The sequence below is a fragment of the Salvelinus fontinalis genome, chromosome 10 (genome assembly GCF_029448725.1).
Source record: "Salvelinus fontinalis isolate EN_2023a chromosome 10, ASM2944872v1, whole genome shotgun sequence".
NCBI classification, from domain to species: Eukaryota; Metazoa; Chordata; class Actinopteri; order Salmoniformes; family Salmonidae; genus Salvelinus; species Salvelinus fontinalis.
In genome coordinates this window covers 48,352,677-48,367,079 of record NC_074674.1, presented here as the reverse complement: position 1 = coordinate 48,367,079, position 14,403 = coordinate 48,352,677, and the positions used below count along the sequence as shown (strand labels likewise).

The following is a 14,403-nucleotide window of genomic DNA, read 5'->3' as shown; positions in this document are numbered from 1 at the left end:
CGCTCTAGGATTGTGCAGGGATTCTATATTCATGTGGGGCCATGCAAGAGAAGAAAAAACATCTGTTTTGCGAAGATGTTTGTGTTCCAATCCACACATGTAGTTCATCGGCTTCACCACTCAGATACCAAGTCCTGTGCTTTCGCGGTGGCAGTGGGCCATCTTATCAGTGTTTGCCAGAGTCAAAATCTTCCAATGCCATACAAAACCAATGTTTTTTTGTGCGCGCGATGAGGATGGGATTCGAACCCATGCGTGCATAGCACAATGGATTAGCAGTCCATCGCCTTAACCTCTTGTCCACCTCATCCTTTTCCAGTCTTGTGGCAGTTGCCCCCACAAACTGTAGTTGCTGTATTTAAACCCTTGATTGAAATCAATGAAAGTTAAGCATAGCAATTGCAGGGCCATGTGTCGATCCCATCGAGACATTTAAAAAATGTGTTGTCAGGCCTAGTGGTCTACAGTGCTTGATTAAGTGTGGGGAGGTTTCGGTTCATATCCCACCGTTGAGGTTGCCCTTGGTAAAGCTATTCTTCAATTTCTGAATCTTATCAGTCGCTCTAGGATTGTGCAGGGATTCTATATTCATGTGTGGCCATGCAAGAGAAGAAAAAACATCTGTTTTGCGAAGATGCTTGTCTTCCAATCCACACATGTAGTTCATTGGCTTCACCACTCAGATACCAAGTCCTGTGCTTTCGCGGTGGCAGTGGGCCATCTTATCAGTGTTTGCCAGAGTCAAAATCTTCCAATGCCATACAAAACCAATGTTTTTTTGTGCGCACGATGAGGATGGGATTCGAACCCATGCGTACATAGCACAATGGATTAGCAGTCCATCGCCTTAACCACTCGGCCACCTCATCCTTTTTCTGTGTTTTGGCAGTTGCTCCCACAAACTGTAGTTGCTGTATTTAAACCCTTGATTGAAATCAATGAAAGTTAAGCATAGCAATTGCAGGGCCATGTGTCGATCCCATCGAGACATTTAAAAAATGTGTTGTCAGGCCGAGTGGTCTACAGTGCTTGATTAAGTGTGGGGAGGTTTCGGTTCAAATCCCACCGTTGAGGTTGCCCTTGGTAAAGCTATTCTTCAATTCCTGAATCTTATCAGTTTGCTCTAGGATTGTGCAGGGATTCTATATTCATGTGGGGCCATGCAAGAGAAGACAAAACATCTGTTTTGCGAAGATGTTTGTGTTCCAATCCACACATGTAGTTCATCGGCTTCACCACTCAGATACCAAGTCCTGTGCTTTCGCGGTGGCAGTGGGCCATCTTATCAGTGTTTGCCAGAGTCAAAATCTTCCAATGCCATACAAAACCAATGTTTTTTTTGTGCGCACGATGAGGATGGGATTCGAACCCATGCGTGCATAGCACAATGGATTAGCAGTCCATCGCCTTAACCATTCGGCCACCTCATCCTTTTTCTGTCTTGTGGCAGTTGCCCCCACAAACTGTAGTTGCTGTATTTAAACCCTTGATTGAAATCAATGAAAGTTAAGCATAGCAATTGCAGGGCCATGTGTCGATCCCATCGAGACATTTAACAATTGTGTTGTCAGGCCGAGTGGTGTACAGTGCTTGATTAAGTGTGGGGAGGTTTCGGTTCATATCCCACCGTTGAGGTTGCCCTTGGTAAAGCTATTCTTCAATTTCTGAATCTTATCAGTCGCTCTAGGATTGTGCAGGGATTCTATATTCATGTGGGGCCATGCAAGAGAAGAAAAAACATCTGTTTTGCGAAGATGTTTGTGTTCCAATCCACACATGTAGTTCATCGGCTTCACCACTCAGATACCAAGTCCTGTGCTTTCGCGGTGGCAGTGGGCCATCTTATCAGTGTTTGCCAGAGTCAAAATCTTCCAATGCCATACAAAACCAATGTTTTTTTGTGCGCACGATGAGGATGGGATTCGAACCAATGCGTGCATAGCACAATGGATTAGCAGTCCATCGCCTTAACCACTCGGCCACCTCATCCTTTTTCAGTCTTGTGGCAGATGCCCCCATAAACTGTAGTTGCTGTAATTTAGACCCTTGATTGAAATCAAAGAGAGTTAAGCATAGCAATTGCAGGGCCATGTGTCGATCCCATCGAGACATTTAACAATTGTGTTGTCAGGCCGAGTAGTGTACAGTGCTTGATTAAGTGTGGGGAGGTTTCGGTTCATATCCCACCGTTGAGGTTGCCCTTGGTAAAGCTATTCTTCAATTTCTGAATCTTATCAGTTTGCTCTAGGATTGTGCAGGGATTCTATATTCATGTGGGGCCATGCAACAGAAGACAAAACATCTGTTTTGCGAAGATGTTTGTGTTCCAATCCACACATATAGTTCATCGGCTTCACCACTCAGATACCAAGTCCTGTGCTTTCGCGGTCGCAGTGGGCCATCTTATCAGTGTTTGCCAGAGTCAAAATCTTCCAATACCATACAAAACCAAAGTTTTTTTGTAGGTACGATGAGGATGGGATTCGAACCCATGCGTGCATAGCACAATGGATTAGCAGTCCATCGCCTTAACCACTCGGCCACCTCATCCTTTTTCCTGCTTGTGGCAGTTGACCCCAAAAACTGTAGTTGCTGTATTTAAACCCTTGATTGAAATCAATGAAAGTTAAGCATAGCAATTGCAGGGCCATGTGTCGATCCCATCGAGACATTTAAAAAATGTGTTGTCAGGCCGAGTGGTCTACAGTGCTTGATTAAGTGTGAGGAGGTTTCGGTATCATATCCCACCGTTGAGGTTGCCCTTGGTAAAGCTATTCTTCAATTTCTGAATCTTATCAGTCGCTCTAGGATTGTGCAGGGATTCTATATTCATGTGGGGCCATGCAAGAGAAGAAAAAACATCTGTTTTGCGAAGATGTTTGTGTTCCAATCCACACATGTAGTTCATCGGCTTCACCACTCAGATACCAAGTCCTGTGCTTTCGCGGTGGCAGTGGGCCATCTTATCAGTGTTTGCCAGAGTCAAAATCTTCCAATGCCATACAAAACCAATGTTTTTTTGTGCGCGCGATGAGGATGGGATTCGAACCCATGCGTGCATAGCACAATGGATTAGCAGTCCATCGCCTTAACCTCTCGGCCACCTCATCCTTTTCCAGTCTTGTGGCAGTTGCCCCCACAAACTGTAGTTGCTGTATTTAAACCCTTGATTGAAATCAATGAAAGTTAAGCATAGCAATTGCAGGGCCATGTGTCGATCCCATCGAGACATTTAAAAAATGTGTTGTCAGGCCTAGTGGTCTACAGTGCTTGATTAAGTGTGGGGAGGTTTCGGTTCATATCCCACCGTTGAGGTTGCCCTTGGTAAAGCTATTCTTCAATTTCTGAATCTTATCAGTCGCTCTAGGATTGTGCAGGGATTCTATATTCATGTGTGGCCATGCAAGAGAAGAAAAAACATCTGTTTTGCGAAGATGTTTGTCTTCCAATCCACACATGTAGTTCATTGGCTTCACCACTCAGATACCAAGTCCTGTGCTTTCGCGGTGGCAGTGGGCCATCTTATCAGTGTTTGCCAGAGTCAAAATCTTCCAATGCCATACAAAACCAATGTTTTTTTGTGCGCACGATGAGGATGGGATTCGAACCCATGCGTACATAGCACAATGGATTAGCAGTCCATCGCCTTAACCACTCGGCCACCTCATCCTTTTTCTGTGTTTTGGCAGTTGCTCCCACAAACTGTAGTTGCTGTATTTAAACCCTTGATTGAAATCAATGAAAGTTAAGCATAGCAATTGCAGGGCCATGTGTCGATCCCATCGAGACATTTAAAAAATGTGTTGTCAGGCCGAGTGGTCTACAGTGCTTGATTAAGTGTGGGGAGGTTTCGGTTCAAATCCCACCGTTGAGGTTGCCCTTGGTAAAGCTATTCTTCAATTCCTGAATCTTATCAGTTTGCTCTAGGATTGTGCAGGGATTCTATATTCATGTGGGGCCATGCAAGAGAAGACAAAACATCTGTTTTGCGAAGATGTTTGTGTTCCAATCCACACATGTAGTTCATCGGCTTCACCACTCAGATACCAAGTCCTGTGCTTTCGCGGTGGCAGTGGGCCATCTTATCAGTGTTTGCCAGAGTCAAAATATTCCAATGCCATACAAAACCAATGTTTTTTTTGTGCGCACGATGAGGATGGGATTCGAACCCATGCGTGCATAGCACAATGGATTAGCAGTCCATCGCCTTAACCATTCGGCCACCTCATCCTTTTTCTGTCTTGTGGCAGTTGCCCCCACAAACTGTAGTTGCTGTATTTAAACCCTTGATTGAAATCAATGAAAGTTAAGCATAGCAATTGCAGGGCCATGTGTCGATCCCATCGAGACATTTAACAATTGTGTTGTCAGGCCGAGTGGTGTACAGTGCTTGATTAAGTGTGGGGAGGTTTCGGTTCATATCCCACCGTTGAGGTTGCCCTTGGTAAAGCTATTCTTCAATTTCTGAATCTTATCAGTCGCTCTAGGATTGTGCAGGGATTCTATATTCATGTGGGGCCATGCAAGAGAAGAAAAAACATCTGTTTTGCGAAGATGTTTGTGTTCCAATCCACAGATGTAGTTCATCGGCTTCACCACTCAGATACCAAGTCCTGTGCTTTCGCGGTGGCAGTGGGCCATCTTATCAGTGTTTGCCAGAGTCAAAATCTTCCAATGCCATACAAAACCAATGTTTTTTTGTGCGCACGATGAGGATGGGATTCGAACCCATGCGTGCATAGCACAATGGATTAGCAGTCCATCGCCTTAACCACTCGGCCACCTCATCCTTTTTCAGTCTTGTGGCAGATGCCCCCATAAACTGTAGTTGCTGTAATTTAGACCCTTGATTGAAATCAAAGAGAGTTAAGCATAGCAATTGCAGGGCCATGTGTCGATCCCATCGAGACATTTAACAATTGTGTTGTCAGGCCGAGTAGTGTACAGTGCTTGATTAAGTGTGGGGAGGTTTCGGTTCATATCCCACCGTTGAGGTTGCCCTTGGTAAAGCTATTCTTCAATTTCTGAATCTTATCAGTTTGCTCTAGGATTGTGCAGGGATTCTATATTCATGTGGGGCCATGCAACAGAAGACAAAACATCTGTTTTGCGAAGATGTTTGTGTTCCAATCCACACATATAGTTCATCGGCTTCACCACTCAGATACCAAGTCCTGTGCTTTCGCGGTCGCAGTGGGCCATCTTATCAGTGTTTGCCAGAGTCAAAATCTTCCAATGCCATACAAAAGCAAAGTTTTTTTGTAGGTACGATGAGGATGGGATTCAAACCCATGCGTGCATAGCACAATGGATTAGCAGTCCATCGCCTTAACCACTCGGCCACCTCATCCTTTTTCCTGCTTGTGGCAGTTGACCCCAAAAACTGTAGTTGCTGTATTTAAACCCTTGATTGAAATCAATGAAAGTTAAGCATAGCAATTGCAGGGCCATGTGTCGATCCCATCGAGACATTTAAAAAATGTGTTGTCAGGCCGAGTGGTCTACAGTGCTTGATTAAGTGTGGGGAGGTTTCGGTTCATGTCCCACCGTTGAGGTTGCCCTTGGTAAAGCTATTCTTCAATTTCTGAATCTTATCAGTCGCTCTAGGATTGTGCAGGGATTCTATATTCATGTGGGGCCATGCAACAGAAGACAAAACATCTGTTTTGCGAAGATGTTTGTGTTCCAATCCACACATATAGTTCATCGGCTTCACCACTCAGATACCAAGTCCTGTGCTTTCGCGGTCGCAGTGGGCCATCTTATCAGTGTTTGCCAGAGTCAAAATCTTCCAATGCCATACAAAACCAAAGTTTTTTTGAAGGTACGATGAGGATGGGATTCGAACCCATGCGTGCATAGCACAACGGATTAGCAGTCCATCGCCTTAAGCACTCGACCAACTCATTCTGTTTCTGTCTTTTGGCAGTTGCCCCAACAAACTGTAGTTGCTGTAATTAAACCCTTGATTGAAATCAATGAAAGTTGAGCATAGCAATTGCAGGGCCATTTGTCGATCCCATCGAGATATTTAACAAATGTGTTGTCAGGCAGAGTTGTCTACAGTGCTTGATTAAGTGTGGGGAGGTTTCGGTTCAAATCCCACCGTTGAGGTTGCCCTTGGTAAAGCTATTCTTCAATTCCTGAATCTTATCAGTTTGCTCTAGGATTGTGCAGGGATTCTATATTCATGTGGGGCCATGCAAGAGAAGACAAAACATCTGTTTTGCGAAGATGTTTGTGTTCCAATCCACACATGTAGTTCATCGGCTTCACCACTCAGATACCAAGTCCTGTGCTTTCGCGGTCGCAGTGGGCCATCTTATCAGTGTTTCCCAGAGTCAAAATCTTCCAATGCCATACAAAACCAAAAATTTTTTGTAGGTACGATGAGGATGGGATTCGAACCCATGCGTGCATAACACAATGGATTAGCAGTCCATCGCCTTAACCACTCGGCCACCTCATCCTTTTTCCTGCTTGTGGCAGGTGACCCCACAAACTGTAGTTTCTGTATTTAAACCCTTGATTGAAATCAATGAAAGTTAAGCATAGCAATTGCAGGGCCATGTGTCGATCCCATCGAGACATTTAACAAATGTGTTGTCAGGCCGAGTGGTCTACAGTGCTTGATTAAGTGTGGGGAGGTTTCGGTTCATATCCCACTGTTGAGGTTGCCCTTGGTAAAGCTATTCTTCAATTCCTGAATCTTATCAGTTTGCTCTAGGATTGTGCAGGGATTCTATATTCATGTGGGGCCATGCAAGAGAAGACAAAACATCTGTTTTGCGAAGATGTTTGCTGTTCCAATCCACACATGTAGTTCATCGGCTTCACCACTCAGATACCAAGTCCTGTGCTTTCGCGGTCGCAGTGGGCCATCTTATCAGTGTTTCCCAGAGTCAAAATCTTCCAATGCCATACAAAACCAATGTTTTTTTGTAGGTAAGATGAGGATGGGATTAGAACCCATGCGTGCATAGCACAATGGATTAGCAGTCCATCGCCTTAACCACTCGGCCACCTCATCCTTTTTCCTGCTTGTGGCAGGTGACCCCAAAAACTGTAGTTGCTGTAATTTAACCCTTGATTGAAATCAATGAAAGTTAAGCATAGCAATTGCAGGGCCATGTGTCGATCCCATCGAGACATTTAACAATTGTGTTGTCAGGCCGAGTGGTGTACAGTGCTTGATTAAGTGTGGGGAGGTTTCGGTTCATATCCCACCGTTGAGGTTGCCCTTGGTAAAGCTATTCTTCAATTTCTGAATCTTATCAGTCGCTCTAGGATTGTGCAGGGATTCTATATTCATGTGGGGCCATGCAAGAGAAGAAAAAACATCTGTTTTGCGAAGATGTTTGTGTTCCAATCCACACATGTAGTTCATCGGCTTCACCACTCAGATACCAAGTCCTGTGCTTTCGCGGTGGCAGTGGGCCATCTTATCAGTGTTTGCCAGAGTCAAAATCTTCCAATGCCATACAAAACCCAAATTTTTTTGTAGGTACGATGAGGATGGGATTCGAACCCATGCGTGCATAGCACAATGGATTAGCAGTCCATCGCCTTAACCACTCAGCCACCTCATCCTTTTTCCTGCCTGTGGCAGTTGCCCCCACATACTGTAGTTGCTGTATTTTAACCCTTGATTGAAATCAATGAAAGTTAAGCATAGCAATTGCAGGGCCATGTGTCGATCCCATCGAGACATTTAATTAACAAATGTGTTGTCAGGCAGAGTTGTCTACAGTGCTTGATTAAGTGTGGGGAGGTTTCGGTTCAAATCCCACTGTTGAGGTTGCCCTTGGTAAAGCTATTCTTCAATTCCTGAATCTTATCAGTTTGCTCTAGGATTGTGCAGGGATTCTATATTCATGTGGGGCCATGCAAGAGAAGACAAAACATCTGTTTTGCGAAGATGTTTGTGTTCCAATCCACACATGTAGTTCATCGGCTTCACCACTCAGATACCAAGTCCTGTGCTTTCGCGGTGGCAGTGGGCCATCTTATCAGTGTTTGCGAGAGTCAAAATCTTCCAATGCCATACAAAACCAATGTTTTTTTGTGCGCACGATGAGGATGGGATTCTAACCCATGCGTGCATAGCACAATGGATTAGCAGTCCATCGCCTTAACCACTCGGCCACCTCATTCTTTTTCTGTCTTGTGGCAGTTGCCCCCACAAACTGTAGTTTCTGTATTTAAACCCTTGATTGAAATCAATGAAAGTTAAGCATAGCAATTGCAGGGCCATGTGTCGATCCCATCGAGACATTTAACAAATGTGTTGTCAGGCCGAGTTGTCTACAGTGCTTGATTAAGTGTGGGGAGGTTTCGGTTCAAATCCCACCGTTGAGGTTGCCCTTGGTAAAGCTATTCTTCAATTCCTGAATCTTATCAGTTTGCTCTAGGATTGTGCAGGGATTCTATATTCATGTGGGGCCATGCAAGAGAAGACAAAACATCTGTTTTGCGAAGATGTTTGTGTTCCAATCCACACATGTAGTTCATCGGCTTCACCACTCAGATACCAAGTCCTGTGCTTTCGCGGTCGCAGTGGGCCATCTTATCAGTGTTTCCCAGAGTCAAAATCTTCCAATGCCATACAAAACCAATGTTTTTTTGTAGGTACGATGAGGATGGGATTCGAACCCATGCGTGCATAGCACAATGGATTAGCAGTCCATCGCCTTAACCACTCGGCCACCTCATCCCTTTTCCTGCTTGTGGCAGTTGCCCCCACAAACTGTAGTTGCTGTAATTTAACCCTTGATTGAAATCAATGAAAGTTAAGCATAGCAATTGCAGGGCCATGTGTCGATCCCATCGAGACATTTAATTAACAAATGTGTTGTCAGGCCGAGTGGTCTACAGTGCTTGATTAAGTGTGGGGAGGTTTCGGTTCAAATCCCACTGTTGAGGTTGCCCTTGGTAAAGCTATTCTTCAATTCCTGAATCTTATCAGTTTGCTCTAGGATTGTGCAGGGATTCTATATTCATGTGGGGCCATGCAAGAGAAGAAAAAACATCTGTTTTGCGAAGATGTTTGTGTTCCAATCCACACATGTAGTTCATCGGCTTCACCACTCAGATACCAAGTCCTGTGCTTTCGCGGTGGCAGTGGGCCATCTTATCAGTGTTTGCGAGAGTCAAAATCTTCCAATGCCATACAAAACCAATATTTTTTTGTGCGCACGATGAGGATGGGATTCGAACCCATGGGTGCATAGCACAATGGATTAGCAGTCCATCGCCTTAACCACTCGGCCACCTCATTCATTTTATGTCTTTTGGCATTTGCCCCCACAAACTGTAGTTTCTGTATTTAATCCCTTGATTGAAATCAATGAAAGTTAAGCATAGCAATTGCAGGGCCATGTGTCAATCCCATCGAGACATTTAACAAATGTGTTGTCAGGCAGAGTTGTCTACAGTGCTTGATTAAGTGTGGGGAGGTTTCGGTTCAAATCCCACCGTTGAGGTTGCCCTTGTTAAAGCTATTCTTCAATTCCTGAATCTTATCAGTTTGCTCGAGGATTGTGCAGGGATTCTATATTCATGTGGGGCCATGCAAGAGAAGACAAAACATCTGTTTTGCGAAGATGTTTGTGTTCCAATCCACACATGTAGTTCATCGGCTTCACCACTCAGATACCAAGTCCTGTGCTTTCGCGGTCGCAGTGGGCCATCTTATCAGTGTTTGCCAGAGTCAAAATCTTCCAGTGCCATACAAAACCAATGTATTTTTGTGCGCACAATGAGGATGGGATTCAAACCCATGCGTGCATAGCACAATGGATTAGCAGTCCATCGCCTTAACCACTCAGCCACCTCATCCTTTTTCCTGCTTGTGGCAATTGCCCCCACAAACTGAAGTTGCTGTATTTAAACCCTTGATTGAAATCAATGAAAGTTAAGCATAGCAAGTGCAGGGCCATGTGTCGATCCCATCGAGACATTTAAAAAATGTGTTGTCAGGCCTAGTGGTCTACAGTGCTTGATTAAGTGTGGGGAGGTTTCGGTTCAAATCCCACCGTTGAGGTTGCCCTTGGTAAAGCTATTCTTCAATTCCTGAATCTTATCAGTCGCTCTAGGATTGTGCAGGGATTCTATATTCATGTGGGGCCATGCAAGAGAAGAAAAAACATCTGTTTTGCGAAGATGTTTGTGTTCCAATCCACACATGTAGTTCATCGGCTTCACCACTCAGATACCAAGTCCTGTGCTTTCGCGGTGGCAGTGGGCCATCTTATCAATGTTTGCCAGAGTCAAAATCTTCCAATGCCATACAAAACCAAAGTTTTCTTTTTGCCACGATGAGGATGGGATTCGAACCCATGCGTGCATAGCACAATGGATTAGCAGTCCATCGCCTTAACCACTCGGCCACCTCATCCTTTTTCCTGCTTGTGGCAGTTGCCCCCACAAACTGTAGTTGCTGTATTTAAACCCTTGATTGAAATCAATGAAAGTTAAGCATAGCAATTGCAGGGCCATGTGTCGATCCCATCGAGACATTTAAAAATTGTGTTGTCAGGCCTAGTGGTCTACAGTGCTTGATTAAGTGTGGGGAGGTTTCGGTTCAAATCCCACCGTTGAGGTTGCCCTTGGTAAAGCTATTCTTCAATTTCTGAATCTTATCAGTCGCTCTAGGATTGTGCAGGGATTCTATATTCATGTGGGGCCATGCAAGAGAAGAAAAAACGTCTGTTTTGCGAAGATGTTTGTGTTCCAATCCACACATGTAGTTCATCGGCTTCACCACTCAGATACCAAGTCCTGTGCTTTCGCGGTGGCAGTGGGCCATCTTATCAATGTTTGCCAGAGTCAAAATCTTCCAATGCCATACAAAACCTAAGGTTTTTTGTAGGCACGATGAGGATGGGATTCGAACCCATGAGTGTATAGCACAACGGATTAGCAGTCCATCGCCTTAACCACTCGGCCACCTCATCCATTTTCTGTCTTGTGGCAGTTGCCCCCACAAACTGTAGTTGCTGTATTTAAACCCTTGATTGAAATCAATGAAAGTTAAGCATAGCAATTGCAGGGCCATGTGTCGATCCCATCGAGACATTTAAAAAATGTGTTGTCAGGCCTAGTGGTCTACAGTGCTTGATTAAGTGTGGGGAGGTTTCGGATCATATCCCACCGTTGAGGTTGCCCTTGGTAAAGCTATTCTTCAATTTCTGAATCTTATCAGTCGCTCTAGGATTGTGCAGGGATTCTATATTCATGTGGGGCCATGCAAGAGAAGAAAAAACGTCTGTTTTGCGAAGATGTTTGTGTTCCAATCCACACATGTAGTTCATCGGCTTCACCACTCAGATACCAAGTCCTGTGCTTTCGCGGTGGCAGTGGGCCATCTTATCAGTGTTTGCCAGAGTCAAAATCTTCCAATGCCATACAAAACCAATGTTTTTTTGTGCGCACGATGAGGATGGGATTCGAACCCATGCATGCATAGCACAATGGATTAGCAGTCCATCGCCTTAACCACTCGGCCACCTCATCCTTTTTCTGTCTTTTGGCAGTTGTCCCCACAAACTGTAGTTGCTGTATTTAAACCCTTGATTGAAATCAATGAAAGTTAAGCATAGCAATTGCAGGGCCATGTGTCGATCCCATCGAGACATTTAAAAAATGTGTTGTCAGGCCGAGTGGTCTACAGTGCTTGATTAAGTGTGGGGAGGATTTCGGTTCAAATCCCACCGTTGAGGTTGCCCTTGGTAAAGCTATTCTTCAATTCCTGAATCTTATCAGTCGCTCTAGGAATGTGCAGGGATTCTATATTCATGTGGGGCCATGCAAGAGAAGAAAAAACATCTGTTTTGCGAAGATGTTTGTGTTCCAATCCACACATGTAGTTCATCGGCTTCACCACTCAGATACCAAGTCCTGTGCTGTGCTTTCGCGGTGGCAGTGGGCCATCTTATCAGTGTTTGCCAGAGTCAAAATCTTCCAATGCCATACAAAACCAATGTTTTTTTGTGCGCACTATGAGGATGGGATTCGAACCCATGCGTGCATAGCACAATGGATTAGCAGTCCATCGCCTTAACCACTCGGCCACCTCAACCTTTTTCCTGCTTGTTGCAGTTGCCCCCACAAACTGTAGTTGCTGTAATTTAACCCTTGATTGAAATCAATGAAAGTTAAGCATAGCAATTAAAGGGCCATGTGTCGATCCCATCGAGACATTTAACAATTGTGTTGTCAGGCCGAGTGGTGTACAGTGCTTGATTAAGTGTGGGGAGGTTTCGGTTCAAATCCCACCGTTGAGGTTGCCCTTGGTAAAGCTATTCTTCAATTCCTGAATCTTATCAGTTTGCTCTAGGATTGTGCAGGGATTCTATATTCATGTGGGGCCATGCAAGAGAAGACAAAACATCTGTTTTGCGAAGATGTTTGTGTTCCAATCCACACATGTAGTTCATCGGCTTCACCACTCAGATACCAAGTCCTGTGCTTTCGCGGTGGCAGTGGGCCATCTTATCAGTGTTTGCCAGAGTCAAAATCTTCCAATGCCATACAAAACAAATGTCTTTCTGTGCGCACGATGAGGATGGGATTCGAACCCATGCGTGCATAGCACAATGGATTAGCAGTCCATCGCCTTAACCACTCGGCCACCTCATCCTTATTCCTGCTTGTGGCAGTTGCCCCCACAAACTGTAGTTGCTGTAATTTAACCCTTGATTGAAATCAATGAAAGTTAAGCATAGCAATTAAAGGGCCATGTGTCGATCCCATCGAGACATTTAACAATTGTGTTGTCAGGCCGAGTGGTGTACAGTGCTTGATTAAGTGTGGGGAGGTTTCGGTTCAAATCCCACCGTTGAGGTTGCCCTTGGTGAAGCTATTCTTCAATTCCTGAATCTTATCAGTTTGCTCTAGGATTGTGCAGGGATTCTATATTCATGTGGGGCCATGCAAGAGAAGACAAAACATCTGTTTTGCGAAGATGTTTGTGTTCCAATCCACACATGTAGTTCATCGGCTTCACCACTCAGATACCAAGTCCTGTGCTTTCGCGGTCGCAGTGGGCCATCTTATCAGTGTTTGCCAGAGTCAAAATCTTCCAGTGCCATACAAAACCAATGTATTTTTGTGCGCACAATGAGGATGGGATTCAAACCCATGCGTGCATAGCACAATGGATTAGCAGTCCATCGCCTTAACCACTCAGCCACCTCATCCTTATTCCTGCTTGTGGCAATTGCCCCCACAAACTGAAGTTGCTGTATTTAAACCCTTGATTGAAATCAATGAAAGTTAAGCATAGCAATTAAAGGGCCATGTGTCGATCCCATCGAGACATTTAAAAAATGTGTTGTCAGGCCTAGTGGTCTACAGTGCTTGATTAAGTGTGGGGAGGTTTCGGTTCAAATCCCACCGTTGAGGTTGCCCTTGGTAAAGCTATTCTTCAATTCCTGAATCTTATCAGTCGCTCTAGGATTGTGCAGGGATTCTATATTCATGTGGGGCCATGCAAGAGAAGAAAAAACATCTGTTTTGCGAAGATGTTTGTGTTCCAATCCACACATGTAGTTCATCGGCTTCACCACTCAGATACCAAGTCCTGTGCTTTCGCGGTGGCAGTGGGCCATCTTATCAATGTTTGCCAGAGTCAAAATCTTCCAATGCCATACAAAAACAAAGTTTTCTTTTTGCCACGATGAGGATGGGATTCGAACCCATGCGTGCATAGCACAATGGATTAGCAGTCCATCGCCTTAACCACTCGGCCACCTCATCCTTTTTCCTGCTTGTGGCAGTTGCCCCCACAAACTGTAGTTGCTGTATTTAAACCCTTGATTGAAATCAATGAAAGTTAAGCATAGCAATTGCAGGGCCATGTGTCGATCCCATCGAGACATTTAAAAATTGTGTTGTCAGGCCTAGTGGTCTACAGTGCTTGATTAAGTGTGGGGAGGTTTCGGTTCAAATCCCACCGTTGAGGTTGCCCTTGGTAAAGCTATTCTTCAATTTCTGAATCTTATCAGTCGCTCTAGGATTGTGCAGGGATTCTATATTCATGTGGGGCCATGCAAGAGAAGAAAAAACGTCTGTTTTGCGAAGATGTTTGTGTTCCAATCCACACATGTAGTTCATCGGCTTCACCACTCAGATACCAAGTCCTGTGCTTTCGCGGTGGCAGTGGGCCATCTTATCAATGTTTGCCAGAGTCAAAATCTTCCAATGCCATACAAAACCTAAGGTTTTTTGTAGGCACGATGAGGATGGGATTCGAACCCATGAGTGCATAGCACAACGGATTAGCAGTCCATCGCCTTAACCACTCGGCCACCTCATCCATTTTCTGTCTTGTGGCAGTTGCCCCCACAAACTGTAGTTGCTGTATTTAAACCCTTGATTGAAATCAATGAAAGTTAAGCATAG

The 14,403-nt window shown here is 44.7% G+C and overlaps 20 non-coding genes across 20 annotated transcripts; all 20 read right to left on the bottom strand.

Annotated features, from left to right (window-relative positions):
• Positions 1-787: 787 nt before the first annotated feature.
• Positions 788-869, bottom strand: trnas-gcu (transfer RNA serine (anticodon GCU)). The gene has a single exon. It is a non-coding gene; the product is annotated as a tRNA-Ser (tRNA).
• Positions 870-1,348: 479 nt separating this feature from the next.
• Positions 1,349-1,430, bottom strand: trnas-gcu (transfer RNA serine (anticodon GCU)). Its single transcript has one exon. It is a non-coding gene; the product is annotated as a tRNA-Ser (tRNA).
• Positions 1,431-1,907: 477 nt separating this feature from the next.
• On the bottom strand, positions 1,908-1,989 carry trnas-gcu (transfer RNA serine (anticodon GCU)). Its single transcript has one exon. It is a non-coding gene; the product is annotated as a tRNA-Ser (tRNA).
• Positions 1,990-2,468: 479 nt separating this feature from the next.
• Positions 2,469-2,550, bottom strand: trnas-gcu (transfer RNA serine (anticodon GCU)). Its single transcript has one exon. It is a non-coding gene; the product is annotated as a tRNA-Ser (tRNA).
• Positions 2,551-3,028: 478 nt separating this feature from the next.
• Positions 3,029-3,110, bottom strand: trnas-gcu (transfer RNA serine (anticodon GCU)). Its single transcript has one exon. It is a non-coding gene; the product is annotated as a tRNA-Ser (tRNA).
• A 477-nt stretch (positions 3,111-3,587) lies between these two features.
• On the bottom strand, positions 3,588-3,669 carry trnas-gcu (transfer RNA serine (anticodon GCU)). Its single transcript has one exon. It is a non-coding gene; the product is annotated as a tRNA-Ser (tRNA).
• Positions 3,670-4,148: 479 nt separating this feature from the next.
• On the bottom strand, positions 4,149-4,230 carry trnas-gcu (transfer RNA serine (anticodon GCU)). The gene has a single exon. It is a non-coding gene; the product is annotated as a tRNA-Ser (tRNA).
• Positions 4,231-4,707: 477 nt separating this feature from the next.
• trnas-gcu (transfer RNA serine (anticodon GCU)) lies at positions 4,708-4,789 on the bottom strand. The gene has a single exon. It is a non-coding gene; the product is annotated as a tRNA-Ser (tRNA).
• Positions 4,790-5,268: 479 nt separating this feature from the next.
• On the bottom strand, positions 5,269-5,350 carry trnas-gcu (transfer RNA serine (anticodon GCU)). Its single transcript has one exon. It is a non-coding gene; the product is annotated as a tRNA-Ser (tRNA).
• A 1,037-nt stretch (positions 5,351-6,387) lies between these two features.
• trnas-gcu (transfer RNA serine (anticodon GCU)) lies at positions 6,388-6,469 on the bottom strand. Its single transcript has one exon. It is a non-coding gene; the product is annotated as a tRNA-Ser (tRNA).
• Positions 6,470-6,948: 479 nt separating this feature from the next.
• Positions 6,949-7,030, bottom strand: trnas-gcu (transfer RNA serine (anticodon GCU)). The gene has a single exon. It is a non-coding gene; the product is annotated as a tRNA-Ser (tRNA).
• A 477-nt stretch (positions 7,031-7,507) lies between these two features.
• Positions 7,508-7,589, bottom strand: trnas-gcu (transfer RNA serine (anticodon GCU)). Its single transcript has one exon. It is a non-coding gene; the product is annotated as a tRNA-Ser (tRNA).
• Positions 7,590-8,071: 482 nt separating this feature from the next.
• Positions 8,072-8,153, bottom strand: trnas-gcu (transfer RNA serine (anticodon GCU)). The gene has a single exon. It is a non-coding gene; the product is annotated as a tRNA-Ser (tRNA).
• A 478-nt stretch (positions 8,154-8,631) lies between these two features.
• Positions 8,632-8,713, bottom strand: trnas-gcu (transfer RNA serine (anticodon GCU)). The gene has a single exon. It is a non-coding gene; the product is annotated as a tRNA-Ser (tRNA).
• Positions 8,714-10,314: 1,601 nt separating this feature from the next.
• Positions 10,315-10,396, bottom strand: trnas-gcu (transfer RNA serine (anticodon GCU)). Its single transcript has one exon. It is a non-coding gene; the product is annotated as a tRNA-Ser (tRNA).
• A 1,036-nt stretch (positions 10,397-11,432) lies between these two features.
• On the bottom strand, positions 11,433-11,514 carry trnas-gcu (transfer RNA serine (anticodon GCU)). The gene has a single exon. It is a non-coding gene; the product is annotated as a tRNA-Ser (tRNA).
• A 475-nt stretch (positions 11,515-11,989) lies between these two features.
• Positions 11,990-12,079, bottom strand: trnas-gcu (transfer RNA serine (anticodon GCU)). Its single transcript has one exon. It is a non-coding gene; the product is annotated as a tRNA-Ser (tRNA).
• Positions 12,080-12,557: 478 nt separating this feature from the next.
• On the bottom strand, positions 12,558-12,639 carry trnas-gcu (transfer RNA serine (anticodon GCU)). Its single transcript has one exon. It is a non-coding gene; the product is annotated as a tRNA-Ser (tRNA).
• A 1,037-nt stretch (positions 12,640-13,676) lies between these two features.
• trnas-gcu (transfer RNA serine (anticodon GCU)) lies at positions 13,677-13,758 on the bottom strand. The gene has a single exon. It is a non-coding gene; the product is annotated as a tRNA-Ser (tRNA).
• Positions 13,759-14,235: 477 nt separating this feature from the next.
• Positions 14,236-14,317, bottom strand: trnas-gcu (transfer RNA serine (anticodon GCU)). Its single transcript has one exon. It is a non-coding gene; the product is annotated as a tRNA-Ser (tRNA).
• Positions 14,318-14,403: the final 86 nt, after the last annotated feature.